At 50.0% G+C, this 20,000-nt stretch overlaps 1 pseudogene; it reads right to left on the reverse strand.

Annotated features, from left to right (window-relative positions):
- The window catches only part of LOC135569175 (ras GTPase-activating protein 3-like), a 115,213-nt pseudogene that overhangs the window by 67,618 nt on the left and 27,595 nt on the right, over positions 1-20,000 (reverse strand).

The raw sequence follows: 20,000 nt of genomic DNA on the forward strand, positions 1-20,000 counted from the left end.
GGTGGTCAGTACTGTCTGATGGTGGTCAGTACTGAGTCTAGGTTGGTGGTCAGTACTGAGTCTAGGTTGGTGTTCAGTACTGAGTCTAGGTTGATGGTCAGTACTGAGTCTAGGTTGGTGGTCAGTACTGAGTCTAGGTTGGTGGTCAGTACTGAGTCTAGGTTGGTGGTCAGTACTGTGAGATGGTCAGTACTGAGTCTAGGTTTGGTGGTCAGTACTGAGTCTAGGTTGGTGGTCAGTACTGTGATGGTGGTCAGTACTGAGTCTAGGTGGGTGGTCAGTACTGTGATGGTGGTCAGTACTGAGATGGTGGTCAGTACTGAGTCTAGGATGGTGGTCAGTACTGAGTCTAGGTTGGTGGTCAGTACTGTGATGGTGGTCAGTACTGAGTCTAGGTTGGTGGTCAGTACTGAGTCTAGGTTGATGGTCAGTACTGAGTCTAGGTTGGTGGTCAGTACTGAGTCTAGGTTGGTGGTCAGTACTGAGTCTAGGTTGATGGTCAGTACTGAGTCTAGGTTGGTGGTCAGTACTGAGTCTAGGTTGGTGGTCAGTACTGAGATGGTGGTCAGTACTGAGATGGTGGTCAGTACTGAGTCTAGGTTGGTGGTCAGTACTGAGATGGTGGTCAGTACTGAGATGGTGGTCAGTACTGAGTCTAGGTTGGTGGTCAGTACTGAGATGGTGGTCAGTACTGAGTCTAGGTTGATGGTCAGTACTGAGTCTAGGTTGGTGGTCAGTACTGTGATGGTGGTCAGTACTGAGTCTAGGTTGGTGGTCAGTACTGAGTCTAGGATGGTGGTCAGTACTGAGTCTAGGATGGTGGTCAGTACTGAGTCTAGGTTGGTGGTCAGTACTGAGTCTAGGTTGGTGGTCAGTACTGAGTCTAGGTTGGTGGTCAGTACTGAGTCTAGGATGGTGGTCAGTACTGAGTCTAGGTTGGTGGTCAGTACTGAGATGGTGGTCAGTACTGAGTCTAGGTTGGTGGTCAGTACTGAGTCTAGGTTGGTGGTCAGTACTGAGATGGTGGTCAGTACTGAGTCTAGGTTGGTGGTCAGTACTGTGATGGTGGTCAGTACTGAGTCTAGGTTGGTGGTCAGTACTGTGATGGTGGTCAGTACTGAGATGGTGGTCAGTACTGAGTCTAGGATGGTGGTCAGTACTGAGTCTAGGTTGGTGGTCAGTACTGTGATGGTGGTCAGTACTGAGTCTAGGTTGGTGGTCAGTACTGAGTCTAGGTTGGTGGTCAGTACTGAGTCTAGGTTGATGGTCAGTACTGAGTCTAGGTTGGTGGTCAGTACTGAGTCTAGGTTGGTGGTCAGTACTGAGTCTAGGTTGGTGGTCAGTACTGAGATGGTGGTCAGTACTGAGTCTAGGTTGGTGGTCAGTACTGTGATGGTGGTCAGTACTGAGTCTAGGTTGGTGGTCAGTACTGTGATGGTGGTCAGTACTGAGTCTATGTTGGTGGTCAGTACTGAGTCTAGGTTGGTGGTCAGTACTGAGTCTAGGTTGATGGTCAGTACTGAGTCTAGGTTGGTGGTCAGTACTGAGATGGTGGTCAGTACTGAGATGGTGGTCAGTACTGAGATGGTGGTCAGTACTGAGTCTAGGTTGGTGGTCAGTACTGAGTCTAGGTTGGTGGTCAGTACTGAGTCTAGGTTGGTGGTCAGTACTGAGTCTAGGTTGATGGTCAGTACTGAGTCTAGGTTGGTGGTCAGTACTGAGATGGTGGTCAGTACTGAGTCTAGGTTGGTGGTCAGTACTGAGATGGTGGACAGTACTGAGTCTAGGTTGGTGGTCAGTACTGTGATGGTGGTCAGTACTGAGTCTAGGTTGGTGGTCAGTACTGTGATGGTGGTCAGTACTGAGTCTAGGTTGGTGGTCAGTACTGAGTCTAGGTTGGTGGTCAGTACTGAGTCTAGGTTGGTGGTCAGTACTGAGTCTAGCTTGGTGGTCAGTACTGAGTCTAGGTTGATGGTCAGTACTGAGTCTAGGTTGGTGGTCAGTACTGAGTCTAGGATGGTGGTCAGTACTGTGATGGTGGTCAGTACTGAGTCTAGGTTGATGGTCAGTACTGAGTCTAGGTTGATGGTCAGTACTGAGTCTAGGATGGTGGTCAGTACTGAGTCTAGGTTGGTGGTCAGTACTGTGATGGTGGTCAGTACTGAGATGGTGGTCAGTACTGAGAGGTTGGTGGTCAGTACTGAGTCTAGGTTGATGGTCAGTACTGAGTCTAGGTTGGTGGTCAGTACTGAGTCTAGGATGGTGGTCAGTACTGAGTCTAGGTTGGTGGTCAGTACTGAGTCTAGGTTGGTGGTCAGTACTGAGATGGTGGTCAGTACTGAGTCTAGGTTGGTGGTCAGTACTGTGATGGTGGTCAGTACTGAGTCTAGGTGGGTGGTCAGTACTGATGGTGGTCAGTACTGAGATGGTGGTCAGTACTGAGTCTAGGATGGTGGTCAGTACTGAGTCTAGGTTGGTGGTCAGTACTGTGATGGTGGTCAGTACTGAGTCTAGGTTGGTGGTCAGTACTGAGTCTAGGTTGGTGGTCAGTACTGAGTCTAGGTTGGTGGTCAGTACTGAGTCTAGGTTGGTGGTCAGTACTGAGTCTAGGTTGGTGGTCAGTACTGAGTCTAGGTTGGTGGTCAGTACTGAGATGGTGGTCAGTACTGAGTCTAGGTTGGTGGTCAGTACTGTGATGGTGGTCAGTACTGAGTCTAGGTTGGTGGTCAGTACTGTGATGGTGGTCAGTACTGAGTCTATGTTGGTGGTCAGTACTGAGTCTAGGTTGGTGGTCAGTACTGAGTCTAGGTTGTGGTCAGTACTGAGTCTAGGTTGGTGGTCAGTACTGAGATGGTGGTCTAGGATGGTGGTCAGTACTGAGATGGTGGTCAGTACTGAGTCTAGGTTGGTGGTCAGTACTGAGTCTAGGTTGGTGGTCAGTACTGAGTCTAGGTTGGTGGTCAGTACTGAGTCTAGGTTGATGGTCAGTACTGAGTCTAGGTTGGTGGTCAGTACTGAGATGGTGGTCAGTACTGAGTCTAGGTTGGTGGTCAGTACTGAGATGGTGGACAGTACTGAGTCTAGGTTGGTGGTCAGTACTGTGATGGTGGTCAGTACTGAGTCTAGGTTGGTGGTCAGTACTGTGATGGTGGTCAGTACTGAGTCTAGGTTGGTGGTCAGTACTGAGTCTAGGTTGGTGGTCAGTACTGAGTCTAGGATGGTGGTCAGTACTGAGTCTAGGTTGGTGGTCAGTACTGAGTCTAGGTTGGTGGTCAGTACTGAGTCTAGGTTGGTGGTCAGTACTGAGTCTAGGTTGGTGGTCAGTACTGAGTCTGTTGGTGGTCAGTACTGAGTCTAGGTTGGTGGTCAGTACTGAGTCTAGGATGGTGGTCAGTACTGAGTCTAGGTTGGTGGTCAGTACTGAGTCTAGGTTGGTGGTCAGTACTGATGGTGGTCAGTACTGAGATGGTGGTCAGTACTGAGTCTAGGTTGGTGGTCAGTACTGAGTCTAGGTTGGTGGTCAGTACTGAGTCTAGGTTGGTGGTCAGTACTGTCTACTGGATGGTGGTCAGTACTGAGTCTGGGTTGGTGGTCAGTACTGAGTCTAGGTTGGTGGTCAGTACTGAGTCTAGGTTGGTGGTCAGTACTGAGTCTAGGTTGATGGTCAGTACTGTGATGGTGGTCAGTACTGAGTCTAGGTTGGTGGTCAGTACTGAGTCTGATGGTGGTCAGTACTGAGTCTAGGTTGGTGGTCAGTACTGAGTCTAGGTTGGTGGTCAGTACTGAGTCTAGGTTGGTGGTCAGTACTGTGATGGTGATGGTGGTCAGTCTGAGTCTAGGTTGGTGGTCAGTACTGAGTCTAGGTTGGTGGTCAGTACTGAGTCTAGGTTGGTGGTCAGTACTGAGTCTAGGTTGGTGGTCAGTACTGAGTCTAGGTTGGTGGTCAGTACTGAGTCTAGGTTGGTGGTCAGTACTGAGTCTAGGTTGGTGGTCAGTACTGAGTCTAGGTTGGTGGTCAGTACTGGTGATGGTGGTCAGTACTGAGTCTAGGTTGTGGTCAGTACTGAGTCTAGGTTGGTGGTCAGTACTGAGTCTAGGATGGTGGTCAGTACTGAGTCTAGGTTGGTGGTCAGTACTGAGTCTAGGTTGGTGGTCAGTACTGTGATGGTGGTCAGTACTGAGATGGTGGTCAGTACTGAGTCTAGGTTGGTGGTCAGTACTGAGTCTAGGTTGGTGGTCAGTACTGAGTCTAGGTTGGTGGTCAGTACTGAGTCTAGGATGGTGGTCAGTACTGAGTCTAGGTTGGTGGTCAGTACTGAGTCTAGGTTGGTGGTCAGTACTGAGTCTAGGTTGGTGGTCAGTACTGAGTCTAGGTTGGTGGTCAGTACTGAGTCTAGGTTGGTGGTCAGTACTGAGTCTAGGTTGGTGGTCAGTACTGAGTCTAGGTTGGTGGTCAGTACTGAGTCTAGGTTGGTGGTCAGTACTGAGTCTAGGATGGTGGTCAGTACTGAGTCTAGGTTGGTGGTCAGTACTGTGATGGTGGTCAGTACTGAGTCTAGGTTGGTGGTCAGTACTGAGTCTAGGTTGGTGGTCAGTACTGAGTCTAGGTTGGTGGTCAGTACTGAGTCTAGGTTGGTGGTCAGTACTGAGTCTAGGTTGGTGGTCAGTATTGAGTCTAGGTTGGTGGTCAGTACTGAGTCTAGGTTGATGGTCAGTACTGAGTCTAGGTTGGTGGTCAGTACTGAGTCTAGGTTGGTGGTCAGTACTGAGTCTAGGTTGGTGGTCAGTACTGAGTCTAGGTTGGTGGTCAGTACTGAGTCTAGGATGGTGGTCAGTACTGAGTCTAGGTTGGTGGTCAGTACTGAGATGGTGGTCAGTACTGAGTCTAGGTTGGTGGTCAGTACTGAGTCTAGGTTGGTGGTCAGTACTGAGATGGTGGTCAGTACTGAGTCTAGGTTGGTGGTCAGTACTGAGTCTAGGTTGGTGGTCAGTACTGAGTCTAGGTTGGTGGTCAGTACTGAGTCTAGGTTGGTGGTCAGTACTGAGATGGTGGTCAGTACTGAGTCTAGGTTGGTGGTCAGTACTGAGTCTAGGTTGGTGGTCAGTACTGAGTCTAGGTTGGTGGTCAGTACTGAGTCTAGGTTGGTGGTCAGTACTGAGATGGTGGTCAGTACTGAGTCTAGGTTGGGGGTCAGTACTGAGATGGTGGTCAGTACTGAGTCTAGGATGGTGGTCAGTACTGAGTCTAGGTTGGTGGTCAGTACTGTGATGGTGGTCAGTACTGAGTCTAGGTTGGTGGTCAGTACTGAGATGGTGGTCAGTACTGAGTCTAGGTTGGTGGTCAGTACTGTGATGGTGGTCAGTACTGAGTCTAGGTTGGTGGTCAGTACTGTGATGGTGGTCAGTACTGAGTCTAGGTTGATGGTCAGTACTGAGTCTAGGTTGATGGTCAGTACTGAGTCTAGGATGGTGGTCAGTACTGAGTCTAGGTTGGTGGTCAGTACTGAGTCTAGCTTGGTGGTCAGTACTGTGATGGTGGTCAGTACTGAGATGGTGGTCAGTACTGAGTCTAGGTTGGTGGTCAGTACTGAGTCTAGGTTGATGGTCAGTACTGAGTCTAGGTTGGTGGTCAGTACTGAGTCTAGGATGGTGGTCAGTACTGAGTCTAGGTTGGTGGTCAGTACTGAGTCTAGGTTGGTGGTCAGTACTGAGTCTAGGTTGGTGGTCAGTACTGAGTCTAGGTTGGTGGTCAGTACTGAGTCTAGGATGGTGGTCAGTACTGAGTCTAGGTTGGTGGTCAGTATTGAGTCTAGGTTGGTGGTCAGTACTGAGTCTAGGTTGATGGTCAGTACTGAGTCTAGGTTGGTGGTCAGTATTGAGTCTAGGTTGGTGGTCAGTACTGAGTCTAGGTTGGTGGTCAGTACTGAGTCTAGGTTGGTGGTCAGTACTGAGTCTAGGTTGGTGGTCAGTACTGAGTCTAGGTTGGTGGTCAGTACTGAGTCTAGGATGGTGGTCAGTACTGAGTCTAGGTTGGTGGTCAGTACTGTGATGGTGGTCAGTACTGAGTCTAGGTTGGTGGTCAGTACTGAGTCTAGGTTGGTGGTCAGTACTGAGTCTAGGTTGGTGGTCAGTATTGAGTCTAGGTTGGTGGTCAGTACTGAGTCTAGGTTGGTGGTCAGTATTGAGTCTAGGTTGGTGGTCAGTACTGAGTCTAGGTTGATGGTCAGTACTGAGTCTAGGTTGGTGGTCAGTACTGTGATGGTGGTCAGTACTGAGTCTAGGTTGGTGGTCAGTATTGAGTCTAGGTTGGTGGTCAGTACTGAGTCTAGGTTGGTGGTCAGTACTGAGTCTAGGTTGGTGGTCAGTACTGAGTCTAGGTTGGTGGTCAGTACTGAGTCTAGGTTGGTGGTCAGTACTGAGTCTAGTTGGTGGTCAGTACTGAGTCTAGGTTGGTGGTCAGTACTGAGTCTAGGTTGGTGGTCAGTACTGAGATGGTGGTCAGTACTGAGTCTAGGACTGGTCTGGGTTGGTGGTCAGTACTGAGTCTAGGTTGGTGGTCAGTACTGAGATGGTGGTCAGTACTGAGTCTAGGTTGGTGGTCAGTACTGAGTCTAGGTTGGTGGTCAGTACTGAGTCTAGGTTGGTGGTCAGTACTGAGTCTAGGTTGGTGGTCAGTACTGAGATGGTGGTCAGTACTGAGTCTAGGTTGGTGGTCAGTACTGAGTCTAGGTTGGTGGTCAGTACTGAGTCTAGGTTGGTGGTCAGTACTGAGTCTAGGTTGGTGGTCAGTACTGAGATGGTGGTCAGTACTGAGTCTAGGTTGGTGGTCAGTACTGAGATGGTGGTCAGTACTGAGTCTAGGTTGGTGGTCAGTACTGAGTCTAGGTTGGTGGTCAGTATTGAGTCTAGGTTGGTGGTCAGTACTGAGTCTAGGTTGGTGGTCAGTACTGAGTCTAGGTTGGTGGTCAGTACTGAGTCTAGGTTGGTGGTCAGTACTGAGTCTAGGTTGGTGGTCAGTACTGAGTCTAGGTTGGTGGTCAGTACTGAGTCTAGGATGGTGGTCAGTACTGAGTCTAGGTTGGTGGTCAGTACTGAGTCTAGGTTGATGGTCAGTACTGAGTCTAGGTTGGTGGTCAGTACTGAGTCTAGGTTGATGGTCAGTACTGAGTCTAGGTTGGTGGTCAGAGTCTGGATGGTGGTCAGTACTGAGTCTAGGTTGGTGGTCAGTACTGAGTCTAGGTTGGTGGTCAGTACTGAGTCTAGGTTGGTGGTCAGTACTGAGTCTAGGTTGGTGGTCAGTACTGAGTCTAGGTTGGTGGTCAGTACTGAGTCTAGGTTGGTGGTCAGTACTGAGTCTAGGTTGGTGGTCAGTACTGAGTCTAGGTTGGTGGTCAGTACTGAGATGGTGGTCAGTACTGAGTCTAGGTTGGTGGTCAGTACTGAGTCTAGGTTGGTGGTCAGTACTGAGATGGTGGTCAGTACTGAGTCTAGGTTGGTGGTCAGTACTGAGTCTAGGTTGGTGGTCAGTACTGAGAGGTTGGTGGTCAGTACTGAGTCTAGGTTGGTGGTCAGTACTGAGATGGTGGTCAGTACTGAGTCTAGGTTGGTGGTCAGTACTGAGTCTAGGTTGGTGGTCAGTACTGAGTCTAGGTTGGTGGTCAGTACTGAGTCTAGGTTGGTGGTCAGTACTGAGATGGTGGTCAGTACTGAGTCTAGGTTGGTGGTCAGTACTGAGATGGTGGTCAGTACTGAGTCTAGGTTGGTGGTCAGTACTGAGTCTAGGTTGGTGGTCAGTACTGAGATGGTGGTCAGTACTGAGTCTAGGTTGGTGGTCAGTACTGAGTCTATGGTGGTCAGTACTGAGTCTAGGTTGGTGGTCAGTACTGAGTCTAGGTTGGTGGTCAGTACTGAGTCTAGGTTGGTGGTCAGTACTGAGTCTAGGTTGGTGGTCAGTACTGAGTCTAGGTTGGTGGTCAGTACTGAGTCTAGGTTGGTGGTCAGTACTGAGTCTAGGTTGGTGGTCAGTACTGAGATTGGTGGTCAGTACTGAGTCTAGGTTGGTGGTCAGTACTGAGTCTAGGTTGGTGGTCAGTACTGAGTCTAGGTTGGTGGTCAGTACTGAGTCTAGGTTGGTGGTCAGTCGTGGGTGCGTTTGACCTGTGTGTGTGTGTGAGTGTATGTGTGTGTGTCTATCTTACTGTGCACTCTTAGAATAAAAGGTGCTATCTCGAACCTAAAAGGTTCTTCGGCTGTCCCCATAGGAGAACCCTTCTTGGTTTCAGGTAGAACCATTTCCACAGCGGGTACTACCTGGAACCCAAAAAGGTTCTCCTATAGGGACAGAACCCTTTTGGAACCCTTTTCTTAAAGAGTGTGTGAGGTTGACCTCTATGTGTGTATGTGTGTGTGTGTGTGTGTGTGTGTGTTCTCACTGTGTACGGTTGACCTCTGCGTGGGCGACGGCACTGAGGAAAGGCAGGATGTTTCCATAGTGAAGGAACAGACGGACCAATGGGATCGCTGCTTCCTGTTTCTCCCGGCAGACCTCCCCGAGGATATGAGCGGCTGATGCCGACACCGGCTGGGAGGGAAACACATTAAAACAATATACAGTACCCCCCCTTTACATTAGGTATCTACAGTACCCCCCTTTACATTAGGTATCTACAGTACCCCCCCCCCCTTTACATTAGGTATCTACAGTATCCCCCCCCTTTACATTAGGTATCTACAGTACCCCCCTTTACATTAGGTATCTACAGTACCCCCCTTTACATTAGGTATCTACAGTACCCCCCCCTTTACATTAGGTATCTACAGTACCCCCCCCCCTTTACATTAGGTATCTACAGTACCCCCCTTTACATTAGGTATCTACAGTACCCCCCTTTACATTAGGTATCTACAGTACCCCCCCCCTTTACATTAGGGTATCTACAGTACCCCTCCCCTTTACATTAGGTATCTACAGTACCCCCCCTTTACATTAGGTATCTACAGTACCCCCCCTTTACATTAGGTATCTACAGTACCCCCCCTTTACATTAGGTATCTACAGTACCCCCCTTTACATTAGGTATCTACAGTACCCCCTTTACATTAGGTATCTACAGTACCCCCTTTACATTAGGTATCTACAGTACCCCCCTTTACATTAGGTATCTACAGTACCCCCTTTACATTAGGTATCTACAGTACCCCCCCTTTACATTAGGTATCTACAGTACCCCCCCTTTACATTAGGTATCTACAGTATCCCCCCTTTACATTAGGTATCTACAGTACCCCCCCTTTACATTAGGTATCTACAGTACCCCCCCTTTACATTAGGTATCTACAGTACCCCCCCTTTACATTAGGTATCTACAGTACCCCCTTTACATTAGGTATCTACAGTACCCCCCTTTACATTAGGTATCTACAGTACCCCCTTTACATTAGGTATCTACAGTACCCCCTTTACATTAGGTATCTACAGTACCCCCCTTTACATTAGGTATCTACAGTACCCCCCCCTTTACATTAGGTATCTACAGTACCCCCCTTTACATTAGGTATCTACAGTACCCCCCTTTACATTAGGTATCTACAGTACCCCCCTTTACATTAGGTATCTACAGTACCCCCCCTTTACATTAGGTATCTACAGTACCCCCCTTTACATTAGGTATCTACAGTACCCCCCTTTACATTAGGTATCTACAGTACCCCCTTTACATTAGGTATCTACAGTACCCCCCTTTACATTAGGTATCTACAGTACCCCCCTTTACATTAGGTATCTACAGTACCCCCCCCTTTACATTAGGTATCTACAGTACCCCCCTTTACATTAGGTATCTACAGTACCCCCCTTTACATTAGGTATCTACAGTACCCCCCCTTTACATTAGGTATCTACAGTACCCCCTTTACATTAGGTATCTACAGTACCCCCCCTTTACATTAGGTATCTACAGTACCCCCTTTACATTAGGTATCTACAGTACCCCCTTTACATTAGGTATCTACAGTACCCCCCTTTACATTAGGTATCTACAGTACCCCCCCTTTACATTAGGTATCTACAGTACCCCCTTTACATTAGGTATCTACAGTACCCCCCTTTACATTAGGTATCTACAGTACCCCCTTTACATTAGGTATCTACAGTACCCCCCTTTACATTAGGTATCTACAGTACCCCCCTTTACATTAGGTATCTACAGTACCCCCTTTACATTAGGTATCTACAGTACCCCCCTTTACATTAGGTATCTACAGTACCCCCCTTTACATTAGGTATCTACAGTACCCCCCTTTACATTAGGTATCTACAGTACCCCCTTTACATTAGGTATCTACAGTACCCCCCTTTACATTAGGTATCTACAGTACCCCCTTTACATTAGGTATCTACAGTACCCCCCTTTACATTAGGTATCTACAGTACCCCCTTTACATTAGGTATCTACAGTACCCCCTTTACATTAGGTATCTACAGTACCCCCCTTTACATTAGGTATCTACAGTACCCCCTTTACATTAGGTATCTACAGTACCCCCTTTACATTAGGTATCTACAGTACCCCCCTTTACATTAGGTATCTACAGTACCCCCTTTACATTAGGTATCTACAGTACCCCCCTTTACATTAGGTATCTACAGTACCCCCCCCTTTACATTAGGTATCTACAGTACCCCCCCTTTACATTAGGTATCTACAGTACCCCCTTTACATTAGGTATCTACAGTACCCCCCTTTACATTAGGTATCTACAGTACCCCCCTTTACATTAGGTATCTACAGTACCCCCCTTTACATTAGGTATCTACAGTACCCCCCTTTACATTAGGTATCTACAGTACCCCCCTTTACATTAGGTATCTACAGTACCCCCTTTACATTAGGTATCTACAGTACCCCCCTTTACATTAGGTATCTACAGTACCCCCCTTTACATTAGGTATCTACAGTACCCCCCCCTTTACATTAGGTATCTACAGTACCCCCTTTACATTAGGTATCTACAGTACCCCCCTTTACATTAGGTATCTACAGTACCCCCCTTTACATTAGGTATCTACAGTACCCCCTTTACATTAGGTATCTACAGTACCCCCCTTTACATTAGGTATCTACAGTACCCCCCTTTACATTAGGTATCTACAGTACCCCCTTTACATTAGGTATCTACAGTACCCCCCCTTTACATTAGGTATCTACAGTACCCCCTTTACATTAGGTATCTACAGTACCCCCCTTTACATTAGGTATCTACAGTACCCCCTTTACATTAGGTATCTACAGTACCCCCCCCTTTACATTAGGTATCTACAGTACCCCCCTTTACATTAGGTATCTACAGTACCCCCCTTTACATTAGGTATCTACAGTACCCCCTTTACATTAGGTATCTACAGTACCCCCCTTTACATTAGGTATCTACAGTACCCCCCTTTACATTAGGTATCTACAGTACCCCCTTTACATTAGGTATCTACAGTACCCCCTTTACATTAGGTATCTACAGTACCCCCCCCTTTACATTAGGTATCTACAGTACCCCCCTTTACATTAGGTATCTACAGTACCCCCCCCTTTACATTAGGTATCTACAGTACCCCCCTTTACATTAGGTATCTACAGTACCCCCCTTTACATTAGGTATCTACAGTACCCCCTTTACATTAGGTATCTACAGTACCCCCCTTTACATTAGGTATCTACAGTACCCCCTTTACATTAGGTATCTACAGTACCCCCCTTTACATTAGGTATCTACAGTACCCCCCTTTACATTAGGTATCTACAGTACCCCCCTTTACATTAGGTATCTACAGTACCCCCTTTACATTAGGTATCTACAGTACCCCCTTTACATTAGGTATCTACAGTACCCCCCTTTACATTAGGTATCTACAGTACCCCCTTTACATTAGGTATCTACAGTACCCCCCTTTACATTAGGTATCTACAGTACCCCCTTTACATTAGGTATCTACAGTACCCCCCCTTTACATTAGGTATCTACAGTACCCCCCTTTACATTAGGTATCTACAGTACCCCCCTTTACATTAGGTATCTACAGTACCCCCCTTTACATTAGGTATCTACAGTACCCCCCTTTACATTAGGTATCTACAGTACCCCCCCTTTACATTAGGTATCTACAGTACCCCCCTTTACATTAGGTATCTACAGTACCCCCCTTTACATTAGGTATCTACAGTACCCCCCTTTACATTAGGTATCTACAGTACCCCCCTTTACATTAGGTATCTACAGTACCCCCTTTACATTAGGTATCTACAGTACCCCCTTTACATTAGGTATCTACAGTACCCCCCCCCTTTACATTAGGTATCTACAGTACCCCCTTTACATTAGGTATCTACAGTACCCCCTTTACATTAGGTATCTACAGTACCCCCTTTACATTAGGTATCTACAGTACCCCCCCTTTACATTAGGTATCTACAGTACCCCCCCTTTACATTAGGTATCTACAGTACCCCCTTTACATTAGGTATCTACAGTACCCCCCTTTACATTAGGTATCTACAGTACCCCCCTTTACATTAGGTATCTACAGTACCCCCTTTACATTAGGTATCTACAGTACCCCCCCCTTTACATTAGGTATCTACAGTACCCCCCTTTACATTAGGTATCTACAGTACCCCCCCTTTACATTAGGTATCTACAGTACCCCCCCCCTTTACATTAGGTATCTACAGTACCCCCCTTTACATTAGGTATCTACAGTACCCCCCTTTACATTAGGTATCTACAGTACCCCCCTTTACATTAGGTATCTACAGTACCCCCTTTACATTAGGTATCTACAGTACCCCCCTTTACATTAGGTATCTACAGTACCCCCCCTTTACATTAGGTATCTACAGTACCCCCTTTACATTAGGTATCTACAGTACCCCCCTTTACATTAGGTATCTACAGTACCCCCTTTACATTAGGTATCTACAGTACCCCCCTTTACATTAGGTATCTACAGTACCCCCCTTTACATTAGGTATCTACAGTACCCCCCTTTACATTAGGTATCTACAGTACCCCCTTTACATTAGGTATCTACAGTACCCCCTCCCCTTTACATTAGGTATCTACAGTACCCCCCCCCCTTTACATTAGGTATCTACAGTACCCCCCTCCCCTTTACATTAGGTATCTACAGTACCCCCTCCCCTTTGCATTAGGTATCTACAGTACCCCCCCCTCACCTTTACGTCAGCCGAGGTCAACATCAGGTCTCTCAGAGGGCCGTAGTGGTCAGAGAGGGGAACACATGGTCCTCAGTGTAAACAATGTTTAAACGAAGAGAACCCAACTCATCCATTTCACCGGCTTCCCTCCGTTATCCCTGGGCTGCAGAAAGTACCTAGGGAGGAGGGGAGGATGGAGAGAGAGAGAGGAGGGGAGGATGGAGAGAGAGAGAGGAGGGGAGGATGGAGAGAGAGAGAGAGGAGGGGAGGATGGAGAGAGAGAGGAGGGGAGGATGGAGAGAGAGAGAGAGGAGGAGAGGATGGAGACAGAGGAGAGAGAGAGAGAGGAGGATGGAGAGAGAGATGAGGAGGGGAGGATGGAGAGAGAGAGAGAGGAGGGAGGGGAGGATGAGAGAGAGGAGGATGGAGAGAGAGAGAAAGGAGGATGGAGAGAAAGAGAGAGAGGAAGATGGAGAGAGTGAGGATGAGAGAAAAGGAGGATGGAGAAAGAAAGAGGGAGGAGAGGATGGAGAGAAGGGGGAGGATGGAGAGAAGGGGGAGGATGGAGAGAGAGATGATGGGAGGATGGAGAGATAGGGGGAGAGGAGGATGGAGAGAGGAGGGAGGACGGAGAGAGAAAGAGAGAGAGAGGAAGGAAGGAGGGGAGGATGGAGAGAGAGGGGGAGAGAAAGGTAAGGAGTGAAAAAAGAGAGATACTGTAGATGTTGTCATGTCTCACCATGCGTTGTGGAACCAGACAGAGACAGACAGACAGACAGACAGACAGACAGACAGACAGACAGACAGACAGATATCCAACATGTTGTCATGTCTCACCATGCGTCGTGGACCCCAGCCTGTCCCAGGGCCCTCAGAGGAACTCTGACCCCTCCCAGGAACTCATCCCCAAACTTCAGGTTACTTGCATTCCACAGGTCAACCCTGCATACATAGAGATAGAGTCACAACACACACACTCTCTATTTGTGTGTAGACCTGTGAAACACACACAGACACATAGACACACAGACTCACCTCAGAGCCAGCTTGTCAACACCCTCCTCCTCCACATCAAACTGTCTCTTGGTGTGACTAAGAGGTCGTGTCACCTGTAGGACAGAGACAGAGACAGAGACAGAGACAGAGACAGAGTTACTTAGAGGCTACAAACTGTCTCTTGGTGTGACTAAGAGGTCGTGTCACCTGTAGGACAGAGACAGAGACAGAGGCTACAAACTGTCTCTTGGTGTGACTAATTCGTATCATCTCCAAACAGATAGCACCAACCTCCCCTCACCCCAAAGTAGACAGATAGCACCAACCTCCCCTCCCCTCACCTCACAGTAGACAGATAGCACCAACCTCCCCTCCACTCACCTCACAGTAGACAGATAGCACCAACCTCCCCTCCCCTCAAAGTAGACAGATAGCACCAACCTCCCCTCCCCTCACCCCAAAGTAGACAGATAGCACCAACCTCCAATCACCTCACAGTAGACAGATAGCACCAACCTCCCCTCCCCTCACCCCAAAGTAGACAGATAGCACCAACCTCCCCTCCCTCACCCCAAAGTAGACAGATAGCACCAACTCACTAGACAGACAGCACCCCTCCCCCCTCAGTAGACAGATAGCACCACCTCCCCTCCCCTCCCTCACAGTAGACAGATAGCACCACCTCCCCTCCCTCCCCTCACAGTAGACAGATAGCACCAACCTCCCCTCCCCTCAAAGTAGACAGATAGCACCAACCTCCCCTCCCCTCACCCCAAAGTAGACAGATAGCACCAACCTCCCCTCACCTCACAGTAGACAGATAGCACCAACCTCCCCCTCCCCTCACCCCAAAGTAGACAGATAGCACCAACCTCCCCTCCCCTCACCCCAAAGTAGACAGATAGCACCAACCTCCCCTCCCCTCACCTCACAGTAGACAGACAGCACCAACCTCCCCTCCCCTCAAAGTAGACAGATAGCACCAACCTCCCCTCACCTCACAGTAGACAGACAGCACCAACCTCCCCTCCCCTCAAAGTAGACAGACAGCACCAACCTCCCCTCCCCTCACCTCACAGTAGACAGATAGCACCAACCTCCCCTCACCCCAAAGTAGACAGATAGCACCAACCTCCCCTCACCTCACAGTAGACAGATAGCACCAACCTCCCCTCCCTCACCCCAAAGTAGACAGATAGCACCAACCTCCCTCCCTCACCTCACAGTAGACAGACAGCACCAACCTCCTCCCCTCAAAGTAGACAGATAGCACCAACCTCCCCTCCCCTCAAAGTAGACAGATAGCACCAACCTCCCTCACCTCAAAGTAGACAGATAGCACCAACCTCCCTCCCCTCACCTCACAGTAGACAGACAGCACCAACCTCCTCCCTCAAAGTAGACAGATAGCACCAACCTCCCCTCCACTCACCTCAAAGTAGACAGACAGCACCAACCTCACCTCACCTCACAGTAGACAGATAGCACCAACCTCCCTCAAAGTAGACAGATAGCACCAACCTCCCCTCACCTCAAAGTAGACAGATAGCACCAACCTCCCCTCCCCTCACCTCACAGTAGACAGGGCACCAACCTCCCCTCCCCTCAAAGTAGACAGATAGCACCAACCTCCCCTCCACTCACCTCAAAGTAGACAGACAGCACCAACCTCACCTCACCTCACAGTAGACAGATAGCACCAACCTCCCCTCAAAGTAGACAGATAGCACCAACCTCCCCTCACCTCACAGTAGACAGATAGCACCAACCTCCCCTCCCCTCACCTCACAGTAGACAGATAGCACCAACCTCCCCTCACCTCACCTCAAAGTAGACAGATAGCACCAACCTCCCCTCCCTCACCTCACAGTAGACAGACAGCACCAACCTCCCCTCCCCTCACCCCAAAGTAGACAGATAGCACCAACCTCCTCCCCTCACCCCAAAGTAGACAGATGCCCCAAACTCCCCTCACCTCACAGTAGACAGATAGCACCAACCTCCCCTCCCCTCAAAGTAGACAGACAGCACCAACCTCCCTCACCTCACAGTAGACAGATAGCACCAACCTCCCCTCCCCTCAAAGTAGACAGATAGCACCAACCTCTCCTCCCTCAAAGTAGACAGATAGCACCAACCTCCCCTCCCCTCACCCCAAAGTAGACAGATAGCACCAACCTCCCTCACCCCAAAGTAGACAGACAGCACCAACCTCCCCTCCACTCAAAGTAGACAGATAGCACCAACCTCCCTCACCTCACAGTAGACAGACAGCACCAACCTCCCCTCCCTCACCTCACAGTAGACAGACAGCACCAACCTCCCCTCCCCTCACCTCAAAGTAGACAGATAGCACCAACCTCCCCTCACCTCAAAGTAGACAGATAGCACCAACCTCCCTCACCTCACAGTAGACAGATAGCACCACCTCCCCTCACCTCACAGTAGACAGATAGCACCAACCTCCCCTCCTCACCCCAAAGTAGACAGATGGCACCAACCTCCCTCCCCTCCACAGTAGACAGATCAACCTCCCTTACCTCACAGTAGACAGATAGCACCAACCTCCCCTCCCTCACAGTAGACAGACAGCACCAACCTCCCTCACAGTAGACAGATAGCACCAACCTCCTCACCTCACAGTAGACAGATAGCACCACCTCCCTCACCTCACAGTAGACAGATAGCACCAACCTCCCCTCACCTCACAGTAGACAGATAGCACCAACCTCCCCTCTCACCTCAAAGTAGACAGATAGCACCAAACTCCCTCCCCTCACCTCACAGTAGACAGACAGCACCAACCTCCCCTCCCTCAAAGTAGACAGATAGCACCAACCTCCCCTCACCTCACAGTAGACAGATAGCACCAACCTCCCCTCCCCTCACCCCAAAGTAGACAGATAGCACCAACCTCCCCTCACCTCACAGTAGACAGATAGCACCAACCTCCCCTCACCCCAAAGTAGACAGATAGCACCAACCTCCCCTCCCCTCACCTCACAGTAGACAGATAGCACCAACCTCCCCTCACCTCACAGTAGACAGATAGCACCAACCTCCCCTCCCCTCACCTCACAGTAGACAGATAGCACCAACCTCCCCTCCCCTCACCTCACAGTAGACAGATAGCACCAACCTCCCCTCCCCTCACCCCAAAGTAGACAGATAGCACCAACCTCCTCCCCTCACCCCAAAGTAGACAGATAGCCCCAACCTCCCCTCACCTCACAGTAGACAGATAGCACCAACCTCCCCTCCCCTCAAAGTAGACAGACAGCACCAACCTCCCCTCCCCTAGCACCAACCTCCCCTCACCTCAAAGTAGACAGCCAGCACCAACCTCCCCTCCCCTCACCTCAAAGTAGACAGATAGCACCAACCTCCCCTCCCCTCACCTCACAGTAGACAGATAGCACCAACCTCCCTCCTCTCACCCCAAAGTAGACAGATAGCACCAACCTCCTCCCCTCACCTCACAGTAGACAGACAGCACCAACCTCCCCTCCCCTCAAAGTAGACAGATAGCACCAACCTCCCCTCCCCTCACCTCACAGTAGACAGACAGCACCAACCTCCCCTCCCTCAAAGTAGACAGACAGCACCAACCTCCCCTCCCTCACCTCACAGTAGACAGATAGCACCAACCTCCCCTCACCCCAAAGTAGACAGATAGCACCAACCTCCCTCACCTCACAGTAGACAGATAGCACCAACCTCCCCTCCCCTCACCCCAAAGTAGACAGATAGCACCAACCTCCCCTCCCCTCACCTCACAGTAGACAGACAGCACCAACCTCCCCTCCCCTCAAAGTAGACAGATAGCACCAACCTCCCCTCCCCTCAAAGTAGACAGATAGCACCAACCTCCCCTCACCTCAAAGTAGACAGATAGCACCAACCTCCCCTCCCCTCACCTCACAGTAGACAGACAGCACCAACCTCCCCTCCCTCACCTCAAAGTAGACAGATAGCACCAACCTCCCCTCCACTCACCTCAAAGTAGACAGATAGCACCAACCTCCCCTCCACTCACCTCAAAGTAGACAGACAGCACCAACCTCACCTCTCACAGTAGACAGATAGCACCAACCTCCCTCAAAGTAGACAGATAGCACCAACCTCCCCTCACCTCACAGTAGACAGATAGCACCAACCTCCCCTCCCCTCACCTCACAGTAGACAGACAGCACCAACCTCCCCTCCCCTCACCTCACAGTAGACAGACAGCACCAACCTCCCCTCCCCTCACCTCAAAGTAGACAGACAGCACCAACCTCCCCTCACCTCAAAGTAGACAGATAGCACCAACCTCCCCTCACCTCAAAGTAGACAGACAGCACCAACCTCCCCTCACCTCACAGTAGACAGATAGCACCAACCTCCCCCCTCACCCCAAAGTAGACAGACAGCACCAACCTCCCCTCCCCTCACCTCACAGTAGACAGACAGCACCAACCTCCCTTACCCTCCCCTCACCTCACAGTAGACAGACAGCACCAACCTCCCCTCCCCTCACAGTAGACAGATAGCACCAACCTCCCCTCACCTCACAGTAGACAGACAGCACCAACCTCCCCTCCCCTCACAGTAGACAGATAGCACCAACCTCCCCTCCCCTCACCTCAAAGTAGACAGATAGCACCAACCTCCCCTCACCTCACAGTAGACAGATAGCACCAACCTCCCCTCCCCTCACCCCAAAGTAGACAGATAGCACCAACCTCCCCTCCCCTCACCCCAAAGTAGACAGATAGCACCAACCTCCCCTCCCCTCACCTCACAGTAGACAGATAGCACCAACCTCCCTCTCACCTCACAGTAGACAGATAGCACCAACCTCCCCTCCCCCTCACCTCACAGTAGACAGATGGCACCAACCTCCCCTCCCCTCACCCCAGTAGACAGATAGCACCAACCTCCCCTTACCTCACAGTAGACAGATAGCACCAACCTCCCCTCACCTCACAGTAGACAGATAGCACCAACCTCCCCTCACCTCACAGTAGACAGATAGCACCAACCTCCCCTCACCTCACAGTAGACAGATAGCACCAACCTCCCCTCCCTCACCCCAAAGTAGACAGATGGCACCAACCTCCCCTCACCTCACAGTAGACAGATAGCACCAACCTCCTTACCTCACAGTAGACAGATAGCACCAACCTCCCCTCCCCTCACAGTAGACAGACAGCACCAACCTCCCCCTCCCTCACAGTAGACAGATAGCACCAACCTCCCCTCACCTCACAGTAGACAGATAGCACCAACCTCCCCTCACCTCACAGTAGACAGATAGCACCAACCTCCCTCCCCTCACCCCAAAGTAGACAGATAGCACCAACCTCCCCTCACCTCACAGTAGACAGATAGCACCAACCTCCCCTCCCCTCACCCCAAAGTAGACAGATAGCAACCTCCCCTCCCCTCACCCCAAAGTAGACAGATAGCACCAACCTCCCCTCCCCTCACCTCACAGTAGACAGATAGCACCAACCTCCCCTCACCTCACAGTAGACAGATAGCACCAACCTCCCCTCCCCTCACCTCACAGTAGACAGATAGCACCAACCTCCCCTCCCCTCACCTCACAGTAGACAGATAGCACCAACCTCCCCTCCCCTCACCCCAAAGTAGACAGATAGCACCAACCTCCCCTCCCCTCACCCCAAAGTAGACAGATAGCCCCAACCTCCCCTCACCTCACAGTAGACAGATAGCACCAACCTCCCCCCCCTCAAAGTAGACAGACAGCACCAACCTCCCCTCACCTCACAGTAGACAGATGCACCAACC

The sequence above is a fragment of the Oncorhynchus nerka genome, unplaced genomic scaffold (assembly GCF_034236695.1).
Source record: "Oncorhynchus nerka isolate Pitt River unplaced genomic scaffold, Oner_Uvic_2.0 unplaced_scaffold_1184, whole genome shotgun sequence".
NCBI lineage: Eukaryota > Metazoa > Chordata > Actinopteri > Salmoniformes > Salmonidae > Oncorhynchus > Oncorhynchus nerka.